Here is a 12,673-nt window from a genome sequence, read left to right as displayed (position 1 = left end):
GCACACACAGGCACCCCTTGGTGTATCTATGTGGGACTATGTTGGAATTCCTTCACACACAGGCACCCCTTGGTGTATCTATGTGGGACTGTGTTGGAATTCCTACACACAGGCACCCCTTGGTGTATCTATGTGGGACTATGTGGAATTCCTACACACAGGCACCCCTTGGTGTATCTATGTGGGACTATGTGGAATTCCTACACACACAGGTACCCCTTGGTACTCAAGGCTTCGCTCTTTTCAGCCTAGGCACTCAATGTGAGCTTCTTGCTGGTCAATTATTAGCACCAAATTATAAAATGAAAAAGATGTATAAATTAAAATGGAAAATTAAAAAAAATACCAACAAGAAGGTCTATTATCTAGAGAACACTAAAACAAAGAGTAATTTAACAAAATCTCAAGAGAAAAATTACTATAATTTTAAAATAAGAGAATTAAGAGCTCAATAAAGGCTAATAGTTCAGACTAATGAGACCAAAAACAAATGTAGTCCAAGGAAAAAATCTAGAAATCCAATATGTAAAATTTACAATATCATAATTAAATAAAGTATTAATAAGCAACATAAAATTAAAATGAGAAGAGTGAACAGAATTAGACACAAAAAACATGGATTGAGAAATTTTAAATTGAGAAGGACAAAATCTGAAAGAAAACAGAAAAAGAAATTTAAGGATTAGTGAGATAGATATATTAACAAAAATATTATGAAAAAGAAAGAATTAAGATTGCCTAAAGTGGCAATATAATCTGTAACAAGAACAGAATGACAGTTTTAAAGGTGACTTTCAGAATGCCAGATATTTTCATGGTGAAAACAAGTTTCAGGTATGTTGTTGTTACTGCCAACACCACCGTCCTGGTCTCCCCAGCCCCCGTGGGACGGAGGCCTCATGACCAGCTCTGGCCACAGGCAGATTAACGGTCTCTCTCGCTGAGTGCCCATCGCTGTGGAAGGCAGTGGAGATGCTCTGTATCCTCTGGAGTGGCTTCTGTCTGCAGGACCCCCTCTCACTCAGGAATGCAGGTGTAGTGAGACCAGGAATTGGAACTTCTGTAAGTCACGGAGCTTTCGGTGCTGTCCTCAATACAGTAGGCTTTTCCTGAATGGAATGCAAAATGGTATGTAACAGGGGAGGTTGGGCTGGGCGCGGTGGCTCATACCTATAATCCCAGCAGTTTGGGAGGTTGAGGTGGGTGGATCACCTGAGGTCAGGAGTTCGAGACCAGCCTGGCCAACATGGTGAAACCCCATCACTACTAAAAATACAAAAAAAAAAAAAAAAAAAAAAAAAAAGCTGGGCATGGTAGTGGGCGCTGTTAGTCCCAGCTACTCAGGAGGCTGAGGCAGCAGAATCACTTGAATCTGAAGTTGAGACAGGAGACTCACCTGAAACCAGGAGGCAGAGGTTACAAGGAAATACATTAAACAAACAAACAAACAAACAAAACCATGAAGGATTAAAAGGCTGAATTAGGCCGAATTAGGGACCCCAAACATGGCCATATCCTACTCACCAAAGTCTGTGGATGCCTCAGGAAACACGGCGAAAGGGAGTTGAGGCTGCAGGTGGGGCCCCCACTGCTCAGCACGGACCAGGCAGTGAGGGCCGCTGGCCCTGGTGGAGGAAGGACCGTGCGTCTACGGCCTGGAGCAGGCAGGAAAACGGACTGTCCTGGAGCCTCCAGGGGAAGCGGCCCCACTCACAGCTTGACTCTAGCCCAGTAAAACCCACTCGCACACCCGCCCTCCAGAACTGAAAGACAATTTGTGTTGTTTGAAAGCCACCGGGTTTGCGGTAATTGGTGACAGCGGCAGGAGGAACCCCTATGGCGACCTGTGTCACACGGTGGCCAAAACGTGATGAAACCATCACTGACCAACGCCTGTGACGTAGAAAATGGGAGGTGCCACCAGCAACTGAAACAAAAGCACCCGGTCAGCAGCTAAAGCAGGAAACTCCATGCCCAGTTTCATAAGACGGCACGAGAGAGAAGTGAGCCTGGAGAAAGTCACGTCTACACTCGGGAATGAAGGGACGCGCAGCCCAGAGGAGCAGGGACATTTGGAGAAGAGGCAGCTGCCCTCAGGTAACGCACACACGTGGACGTCCTGTTATTAGCAGCAACAGCGCATCACTGCGGCCAGGGCTGAGTGCTGCGTCTGGCATTCGCAGCCATGGTAGAGGGTGGGCGTGAAACCCCCTGGGTTCAGAGAGTACCCAGGACGCCCTCTCCACTGCACAGGCCTGGTGATAGAGCAAGCTTTAAATGGCGTTCTTGCTTGTCTGTCCAATGGGCTGAAGGCATCTGGAATTAACTGGAGAGAAGGAAAAACACCTCAGAAGGACGCAGGAGCATGGACGGACTCCAGCAGAGAGCCCAACAAATAAGGAGCCTACCAGATGCTGAAAATCATTACACTCAAGGGAAACTGGGAGCCTGGAAACAGGACGTCGTGGATGCTGAAGAACGCCCAAGGCCCTGGGCCCCCAGTGTCCAGCAGAGCCCCAGGAGGGCAGCTCTCCACCAGAAACACAGAATCTCCCAGAGCCGATGGTCACAGGGAACAGCCAAAAAGGAGCATCTGCCAGGGAATACCTCTGGGCAACGGAGGCTCCGCCTCACCCAGGGCAGCGCCCACAGGAATCCCAACAGAATTTCAGGAGGCTTCCTGGCATCACTGCCAAGTGGCCCCTCTCTCCTGACTCCTGCAGGAGGTGCTCACTGGGAACCCAAGCTGGAGGGCGGTGTTTGTACAACCATAGCCCATGGCAGCCTTGACTTTCTAGGCTCGAGCAAACCTCCCCCCTCAGCCTCCCCAGTAGCTGAGACTACAAGTGTGCACCAATGTGCCTGGCTAATTTTTTAAAATTTATTTTTTGTAGAGATGGGGTCTTGCCATGTTGCCCAGGCTGGAGCAGGATTTTGGCAGTGGTTTGCTTTGCCTGGACAGTAGGCACAGTGTTTCTGCCTCACACCTTCATAGGCACACGCAGACACAGGAACCACAGGGCTCCTGCCCAGACTGACGTCTACACTTTTCTAAGAAAACAAAGGTGGGCTCTGCCGCCTGTCTTCTCGGGTCTGAATTGCACACTGGCTACTGACTGCTTGTAACTCTGCATCAGGGAACCTGGCACACATCAGTGTCACAGTGAGCAGAGGTGAAATCACTGGGAAAGAGAGCAATTCCTCCAGGGAAGTTGGCTTTTTCGGGTGGCTCACCAGTCATCTACAGGCTTCAGAAACCTCAGATATCCTAAGAAAGGTCCCAGGCACTCTGGGAGCACTGGTCTGTGGGTCTAGCAACATGCTTCTCCAGCACAGCCTCTGCCCTGAGAGCTTGGGAACTGAGCCTGGGATCTGAGCCTGTGCCAGCTCTGCCAGGGCCACAGGCACCGCTGGGATCTGTACTCAGCCGAGTCCACAGTCCCTGGACCCCTCAGGAGTAAGAGCTCCAAATACCACCTGGGCGACAGAGCGAGACTACACCCCGTCCCAATCCTCCAAAAAAATAGAAAGCACTTGGTTAAAGTGTTGACAGGAGACTAAAAACTAAAGGAGAATGAGAACTGCAATTATCTGGGAAGGAAAATTTCTTGAAAGTAGCGTCAATTTATCTTACACTTTCTATTCTCAATTTACACAAGTAATGGATGGGACATCTTATGTTTATGTATTTTTTTTCCAGGTAAAAGTTCTCTTTTTCTCACTTATTTGTAGTTTGGGCAGTGCTTGCCTATAGGAAATCGTTTAATTTGCAATACATATTTTGTACTCTTTCAGCTAGGCTCAGGCCACTATTTTTTTAAAAAAAAGAAAACTCAAAATGAAACAAACAAAACAAACAAAATGAAACAAAACAAACAAATAAAATGAAACAAACGAAAATTCAGGAAAGCCGAACTCGCTTCCCTGATCCCTCTCCAACTCCACACGTGCAGATCGTGTTCAGAAATCATTGTGCTTCGGAGAACCCAGCTTCAGAGAAATCAAGCTGTTTGGCAAGCCTGATACAAGAAATACAAAGCTCAGTTTATTCTATGTTTCCACAATCAAAACCGAGGAAACTGGGAAAAAATGATTTTATAAAAGGATATACATCTAACAGGGTCAAAATTAGTATCAGGCAGTCAGAAACCATTAAAGACCTCCCAACTGTCGAGGTCTTATGGGGATATTCTGTTTACAGTTATGAAGTCTATGAACAGGCTGCATTTGGGAAGGACAGTCGTAGCACAAGAGGCAGGAGAATGACCCCTGCTGGGAGTCAGGACTGCGCTGGGCACGTGGAGGTGGCGCTGCTGGAGTCCTAGAATTTCCAATTAGAAAAGCTGCTTGTGAATCTCAGGCCAAATGGATGTTTTCTTATGTCTAGTTGTGTGCCAGAGGCTAACTTGTACTGAAGCAAAATACATCTTTTCTATTGAGTTTTTATATTATATTTTACCAAAGTGCAAATTAGCATGGTTATCATATTATAGAATGGAATGAATAGGCATAAAAGGCGAAGTAGAATCATGAGCAACACTGTAGATTTATTTCTTTTTAAATCGACAGCACAGTTTTAATGGAAGAAGCAGTTATTTCTGTGGGGGGGAGGAGTGTGAAAGTTATAATGTCTCTGAGTCATGTCAGAAGTGTTTAAGTTCATCTAGAATGTCAAATCTATAATCTAACTAATTGTGGGAGTAACTGATACCATTTTTAGTTACTTATAGTTAATAACGACTTGTGTTGATTTTCTTTCGTATGTTGGAAAACCTCAGGCATTTTACGATTGAGTCATGATGAGGACTTTTCAAGGAAGGCATTCTTATTTTGACTTTGAAATCGAAACTCAGTGAATGAAGTAACTTGCTGTGCCTCAGTTACCCACACAGGGAGCAGAACTTGAACTTCACTCAGATCCACCCTCAGGAGCTCGGCGACTGAGCTCAGACCAGACCTCCGTTTCTGCATCTGTAGGATGGGATGTGAACCCTGGGCTCACAGGTCAGGGAGCGGAGAGAATGGGATGACCCGTGCAGCGCCCCAGGCTCCTGGCCTCGCCCTGCAGCCTCGGGCAAGGCTGCTGCCCTGCTGCTGCTGTAAGCAGAGCTGGCCCCGGCAGGGGCGAGGTCCGGTCTATGCGTCTCTTGTTTCGGCCTCTCTACCAGGCACTGATCAGCCATCAGACCAAACCCTCATGTCACACGCTACAAAGTTCTATAGGAACAGTGCAACATCCGATTCTTTTTTTCATCCAAATCAACTTTCTGAAGGCTTTTGCCAAAAAGCTGGAGCTAACTCTCCAAATTCAATATCCACATCCTCCTTCCAGAAATTTATTTGCAAAGATTTTTTCATTGTTTTTTATACGTTGAGCCAACTCACTGAATGATCAAAATTTCCATGAAGTGAAATTCTGAAGTGTGGTAATTTGGAAGAATGGCAGCAGTTTTTAAAATGGTCACAATAACCAGGAAGGATAAACAATAATCATGAATTGTATCCAGGACTTATTGTGTGCCTTGTAACATTAGGTTATTAATGTATTTCAAAGACACTCTCACCTACATTCACAGGAGATGGACTAAAAAGGATTTTCATTGTTCTATTGCTCACAGCAGCAAAAAGCTGGAGATAAGTTACAGATTTATCCTTTGGAAAATAGATGAGTAAAATGATGAAAGTCTATGAAGCAGCTGAAGTAATGCATTACGTTTATGTGTCATATTACAATAGATCTCAAAAGCATAGTAAGGTGGGGAATGTTAGAAATAGAATGACCTCTGCCGCAAAATTCCATCCATGCAGAACAAAAATGACTCCATATATGTCCAAGGATGCAGGTGTATAATTAAATATGGATATAGGATAGTGGATGGGTATGAAGTTGGGAGAAGAAGGGGATTACTGTAAAATAAAATAAAGAAACTAATGATGATTATGCAACGTGAATTGAACATTACCAGCTCAATCTTGTCAAACAAGACTTTTAAAGAATAAAAAGAATGCTAGAAAATATGCCAGTCTAATCACTCACTCTAATTTTCCATCCCTTTGGAAACCCCATTGAAATAAAATCATAAGTAGAATAGAGGAAAAATATTATTGTATAAATAATGAAAATATAATGACACCCATATCAATAAACTAAGGCCAGTAAACCTCCCAGAATGCAAAACAGACAAAGAAGAAAAATATGAAAGGAACACTATCTGATCTAAGTAACAAGATTTTCAGGAAGAAAAAGTTTGTAACATAAACAGTAGATAATGGAAAAAAAAAAATCTTACTTCTAAAGGTAGGGGACTTGCGCTTGCACGCTCACAGAAGTCCAGATGGTATGTCCAGCACAACTAATCAGAGAAACTCAGAGCCTGATGTGTAATTCAGATCTCGCAGAGCTCAAAGGTGAAACAAAAACTCCAAGGGCTCCAGGACAGTGGAACACAGGCGCCTGCAAAGAAATGAAAACCTCTGGACAACAGATTCCTCCTTGGCACATCAGGCTCAGAGACAACCACTGGTATGTTTAAACTTTTGAGGAAAAAAGATTTTTCTGAGACTTCCATAGTCATCTAAATTAGCATGTAGGAATAAGACAGAAGGAAGAGATATTAAAATACTTTGGATTCAGAAAGTGCGTGAAGGAAGAGGACTCCAAGTCAAAGGAAGACAAGTTCAGAGGAAAATATAATTCCCTGGCGAAGCAATTATAGGAACTAGATACAGGTGAATAAAAGCAGGAAAAAAATGAACAGTAACAATACATTCCAGGGAAGAAAACTTATGGAAGAGTCATTGTTGCAAAATAATGCCCAGATTCCATCATGGCTGCTGCTGGAGATGGAAGCCCCTCAGTGGCTGATCGTGGCATGAATCAGAGCGGGGACTGTGATGATGCCAGCAACCCCCAGGAACAGAAGCCGTTACAGAATTAACCAGAGGGTGGTCAACGCTGGTTTCAAGTTGTGATTTGAAATTAACATATGGAGAAAGCATTAAAGACTCATCGGATTGTGTCACCAACCTTAACTATGTAAAAATAAAAACAAAACAAAACAAATAGCTGATTGGAGTTGCAAGGTAAGAGGAAGGTGGGTAGAGAGGAGTAAAGCATGGGAAAGTTCAAATTCTTTTTTTTTTTTTTTGAAGACGACACAAATTTATTCGTTTAATATGGATGACAAAAATAAAATAACATGATTAAACAGAACTTTCTGGAAATTTAATATACTAATGAAAGTTATAAATATCCTGTGAATAATGTGAACAAGAGCAAATATATTGGTATTTAAAAACCTATTTATTTACATTAGTTAAAATATCAATTAGTTATATGATAACTTACTCTATAATTATTCTCCTTAGAAGTCTTACAAGTCCTGAAGAAATGGAGCTTTAAGTTTTTTGACTTTCATACCAGTATAGTTACTACTATGGACACTACTTGTTACTACTCTTTTTTTTTTTTCTTTTTTCTTTTTTTATTATTATTATACTTTAAGAGTTTGTGTCCTTTGTAGGGACATGGATGCAGCTGGAAACCATCATTCTTAGCAAACTATCACAAGAACAGAAAACCAAACACTGCATGTTCTCACTCATAGGTGGGAACTGAACAATGAGATCACTTGGACTCAGAAAGGGGAACATCACACACCGGGGCCTATCATGGGGAGGGGGGAGGGGGGAGGGGGGAGGGATTGCATTGGGAGTTATACCTGATGTAAATGACGAGTTGATGGGTGCTGACGAGTTGATGGGTGCAGCACAGCAACATGGCACAAGTATACATATGTAACAAACCTGCACGTTATGCACATGTACCCTAGAACTTAAAGAAAGTTCAAATTCTTTTTTTTTTTTTTTTTTTTTTGAGATGGAGTCTCGCTCTGTCACCCAGGCTGGAGTGCAGTGGCCGGATCTCAGCTCACTGCAAGCTCCGCCTCCCGGGTTCACGCCATTCTCCTGCCTCAGCCTCCCGAGTAGCTGGGACTACAGGCGCCCGCCACCTCGCCCGGCTAGTTTTTTGTATTTTTTAGTAGAGACGGGGTTTCACCGTGTTAGCCAGGATAGTCTCGATCTCCTGACCTCGTGATCCACCCATCTCGGCCTCCCAAAGTGCTGGGATTACAGGCTTGAGCCACCGCGCCCGGCCGAAAGTTCAAATTCTTATCTCACAAAACGGTGAGATCCTGCTGGAAAATGCTGATGAGAATTAAAGGGTTTCAAGTGGAGAAGAAGCCGCTCGCATGAGGGTTTTATGGGAGAGCAAAATCACTGAGCACTTGCATTTGGTGTGCTTTGGACAGACATTTTATGATAGTAAATTAAAATCAGTATCATTTTATTTTTATCAAACAGGGCACTTAAAAGAAAAATAAATATCATCATTGTTAACAAAAAAAGGATGAGGGGCAGGACTTACCTCTCTTGAACCTCTCAATACAGTGTTTGAAGTCCCTGGCCTGGATTGGGCACACCAAGGGGACTGGTGACAGGGGGCCTGGAGCCACCCCCTCACTCCTGTCTCTCAGTCCCTTTAGTAGTGAGGTGGGGACAGTGGCAGTGACCTCCCACAGGCCTCAGTCACCACCCACAGGCCTCAGTCACCACCCACAGGCCTCAGTCACCACCCACAGGCCTCAGTGACCTCCCACAGGGCCCCAGGCCTCAGTCACCACCCACAGGCCTCAGTCACCACCCACAGGCCTCAGTGACCTCCCACAGGGCCCCAGGCCTCAGTCACCTCCCACAGGCCTCAGTCACCACCCACAGGCCTCAGTGACCTCCCACAGGGCCCCAGGCCTCAGTCACCACCCACAGGCCTCAGTCACCACCCACAGGCCTCAGTGACCTCCCACAGGGCCCCAGGCCTCAGTCACCACCCACAGGCTTCAGTCACCTCCCACAGGCCTCAGTCACCACCCACAGGCCTCAGTGACCTCCCACAGGGCCCCAGGCCTCAGTCACCACCCACAGGCTTCAGTCACCACCCACAGGCCTCAGTGACCTCCCACAGGGCCCCAGGCCTCAGTCACCACCCACAGGCCTCAGTCACCACCCACAGGCCTCAGTGACCTCCCACAGGGCCACAGGCCTCAGTCACCACCCACAGGCTTCAGTCACCACCCACAGGCCTCAGTCACCACCCACAGGGCCACAGGCATCGGTGGGTCAATACCATGGAAGTATTTTCCATCCACGTTGAGGTTGGGGGACTATTTTACTTCTGTGATAATTAATACGATATTTTGTCTACAAGAGTCTCACACATATTTATTCAGTTGGATGGATTTCAGGGTCACGTAGCCTCCAGAGAGTCGCAGGAGATGAACAGATGTAGACACTGAGTGCAGTCTCTGCAGATCAGCAGTTTGAAGTGTCCCTGGCAGGCTCCAAAATCTTCATTTTTGAAAAAAAATCCACTTGATATTCAAACACTCTCCATGCAAAAACATCATAATTTGTTACAAGCTTAAAATGTGTTTCATATACTATATATAGATATCCCTTATAATAACTTACCAAATAATGATATTTTAGTAAAAATTAAAGGAAAATAATTGAAGTAAAAATCTGTATTTTACATAAAACTTCACAGGGAATTGTAAGTAGTATTTCCTGGTGAAACAATTCCATGGACTAGATCAGTTTTTGAAATTTGCAGTAGCGTTCAGTTAAATATAAGTAGGGTATATGCCTTTTTGAAGAAAAAATACATAAATAGTATTGACAATAAATATATTGTATACATAGGCCCTCACAGTGTATATATTTTAGGGTATTGATAATATATAAAACCATATTGATAATATAGATATTATTTCTTTAAAAAATAAAATTACAAATTTTATTAAAGTGAAATAAAAGTACTTTTCATAGTTACATCTACTTCTAAGATAACCATAATTGACATTTTATGATACAGAAAGGCAAACATGTATACATATACAGTGTATGTTTTGGGATCTTATCAAATTCCTCTGTTTTTTTTTTTTTCTAAAGTTCCAATTTTTACTGTTTGACAATTTCTCGTGTGTAAATATTCTGATCATGGCCATATCAAGCTCCCAATGTTACATTACCTCACTGTCAAGCTGGAAACAGATGTGAATGAATGGCCCTCACAAGCCTGTCTGAGAACACACCTCACTTCTACACACATTTCACGTGTTCAGAAAAGATACCATTTAATATGCACAGTTCACACCTGTATTGTTTTCTCTCCATGTATTATAGACCTTGTCTCATATGTATAAATGTAAATTTACCTCATTCTTGGTTACATCTGCATAAGCATTTTACTTAATCCCTTTCTCTATAGGTAGATGATGTTTCCAATATTTTTGCTGTTATTAATAAGGCTGTAATGAGCATCCTTGAATATGTTTTTAATAAAGTTGCACTATTATTTTAATCATTTATGGTAAATTCTTATATGTGGTATTGCTGAATCAAAAAAATTTACAGATTAGCCTCTTAGGATCTATTTTCCTTTTTTTCCCATTGAGAATCTGACGTCAGTGTTAAAAAGCTGCTGAGCTGACTGAATAAGGGAACAGCTCACTGTCCTCTGGAGCCGTCTTGTGAGGGCAGATGTTGAGGCTGCGTGGAGTATGGATTCTGTGCCCCCCTGGCTGAGCCACCAGATGGACAGATGTTTGACAAAACGTCATTGGGGGTGTTTCTGGGAGGGTGTTTGTGGATGAGATTAACGGGTAGAATGAGTCAAACAGATCGCTGTCCCCAGGGTCAGTGACCCTCGTCCATTCTCTTCAGTTGGAACCCGAAGAGAATGAAAAGGCAGACCCTCCCTCAGAATAAGAGGGAATTCCTTCTGGTTGGCTGACTTGGAACTAAGAAACTGGCTCTCTCCTGCCTTCGGACCGTGGCTGAAACATCTGCTCCTCCTGGGTCTGGAGCCTGCTGACCCACATGAGGACAGTGGACGTGTCCATCTCATGAGCGAATTCCTCGCAAGCCACCTCCTTACTGATGGAGCTGCATATTTGAGCCCATCCCACCTGTTTCATTTCTCTGGAGAACCCTGACAGGTCACCTTCTCTCAACTGCTCCTTTCTGAAGACTCAAAGGGCACGTTTTTATCTTCAAGAAGGAACAGGGAGCCACAGCTCGGGGTTTAAGATCCACAGAACTGAATCGAGATTTTTACTTCTGTCTGGGTTACTACTAAGTGGACATTGGGCCCTTTCTTGAATGTTACAGGAAAAATAATTAGGGTTGTAATTTTCTGAAGATGAGTTTCCAACTGGGCCTCCCACAAAGGACAAAGGCCTTACTTATTTTTCATTAATTATTCTGCTTCATAATCACTTAGCATTGGCCTTGTATGTGGAGGACTCTGCTGTGAGGATTTTAATATCCGGTAACAGGGGTTTTATTTAAGGCCTAAATGAGCTTCCTCGTGGGGCAGCGAGATAAATGCTTAGCTGGAACAGATGACAGAGAGAATGTGAGATAAAGAACAGGTGGAGGTAACAGTCGGGGCCTGGTCTTCCAAAACCCTGATTCTGATAGGGAAACGGGGTGATGCTCCCGAGGATGAAAGGAAGAGATGGTTTATTCCTTTCAATACAGGAGGTAATAGGCTATATCCACAAGGGACCGAGAGTAATCTAGTATTGTATAAAAATGCCGAACAGGGAGAAAAGGGGATCATTGCAGGAAAAGGGAAATGTGGTGCGTTCCATAGTCACTGGGGAGGATTCCTCAAGAAGAAGGGGAGCGGGGAATGTCCAGCGAGAAACAGATGAGGAGGCAGATTCGGCGACAGACAGGTGAGGAAAGCCCCATGCAATTGTTCCTAATTTGTATTTTATTTAGGGAGAAAGATCTGCAGCAGATTAAACGGGAGTCGGGGAAGATAGAGGGAGTGGGAGAGAGAGAGGAGGAGAAGAAAGAGGAGGGAAGGAAGGAGGGAGGAAGGAAAGAAGGACGGAAGGAAAGAAGGAAGGAAGGAAGAAAGGAAGGAAGGAAAGAAGGAAGGAAGGAAAGAAGGAAGGAAAGAAGGAAGGAAGGAAGGATGGTAAGAAGGAAGGAAGGAAGAAAGGAAGGAAGGAAAGAAGGAAGGAAGGAAAGAAGGAAGGAAGGAAGAAAGGAAGGAAGGGAGGGAGGGAGGAAGGAAAGCAGGGAGGGAGGGTAGTAGTTTTTGAGGCTGGAGACTCAAACACGTAGGGTGTGTTGCAGGAAACGGGTCCAAATCCAGACGCCAAGAGAGGGTTGTTGGATCTCTCACAAGAAAGAAATCAGGGCCAGTCCATAAAGTGAAAGCAAGTTTATTAAAGTAGAGAAATAAAGACAGAGCAGCCCTGAGGGCTGTTGACTGGCCATTTTTATAGTTATTTCTTGATGATATGCTAAATAAGGAGCGGATTATTCATGCCTCCCCTTTTTAGACCATATAAGGTAACTTCCTGACGTTGCCATGGCATTTGAAAACTGTCATGGTGCTGGTGGGAGTGTAGCAGTGAGGACGACCAGAGGTCACTCTTGTGGCCACCTTGGTTTTGATGGGATTCGACCAGCTGCTTTACTGTAACCGGTTTTATCAGCAAGGTCTTTATGACCTTATCTTGTGCTGACCTCCTATCTCATCCCATAAATTAGCATGCCTAACCACCTGGGAATGCAGCCCTGTAGGATTCAGCCT

General features: G+C 44.1%; 1 long non-coding RNA gene across 1 annotated transcript; it reads right to left on the bottom strand.

The window, feature by feature from the left end:
* Window positions 1-411: 411 nt before the first annotated feature.
* Window positions 412-7,022, bottom strand: LOC135966714 (uncharacterized). Its single transcript, XR_010580259.1, has 3 exons — window positions 6,291-7,022; window positions 1,525-1,625; window positions 412-1,109 (listed from the first exon to the last, which is right to left on the bottom strand). It is a non-coding gene; the product is annotated as an uncharacterized lncRNA (long non-coding RNA).
* Between the last annotated feature and the right edge of the window lie 5,651 nt (window positions 7,023-12,673).

This window comes from Macaca fascicularis, chromosome 13 (assembly GCF_037993035.2).
Source record: "Macaca fascicularis isolate 582-1 chromosome 13, T2T-MFA8v1.1".
Lineage (NCBI taxonomy): Eukaryota > Metazoa > Chordata > Mammalia > Primates > Cercopithecidae > Macaca > Macaca fascicularis.
This window is presented reverse-complemented; position numbering and strand designations above follow the sequence as displayed.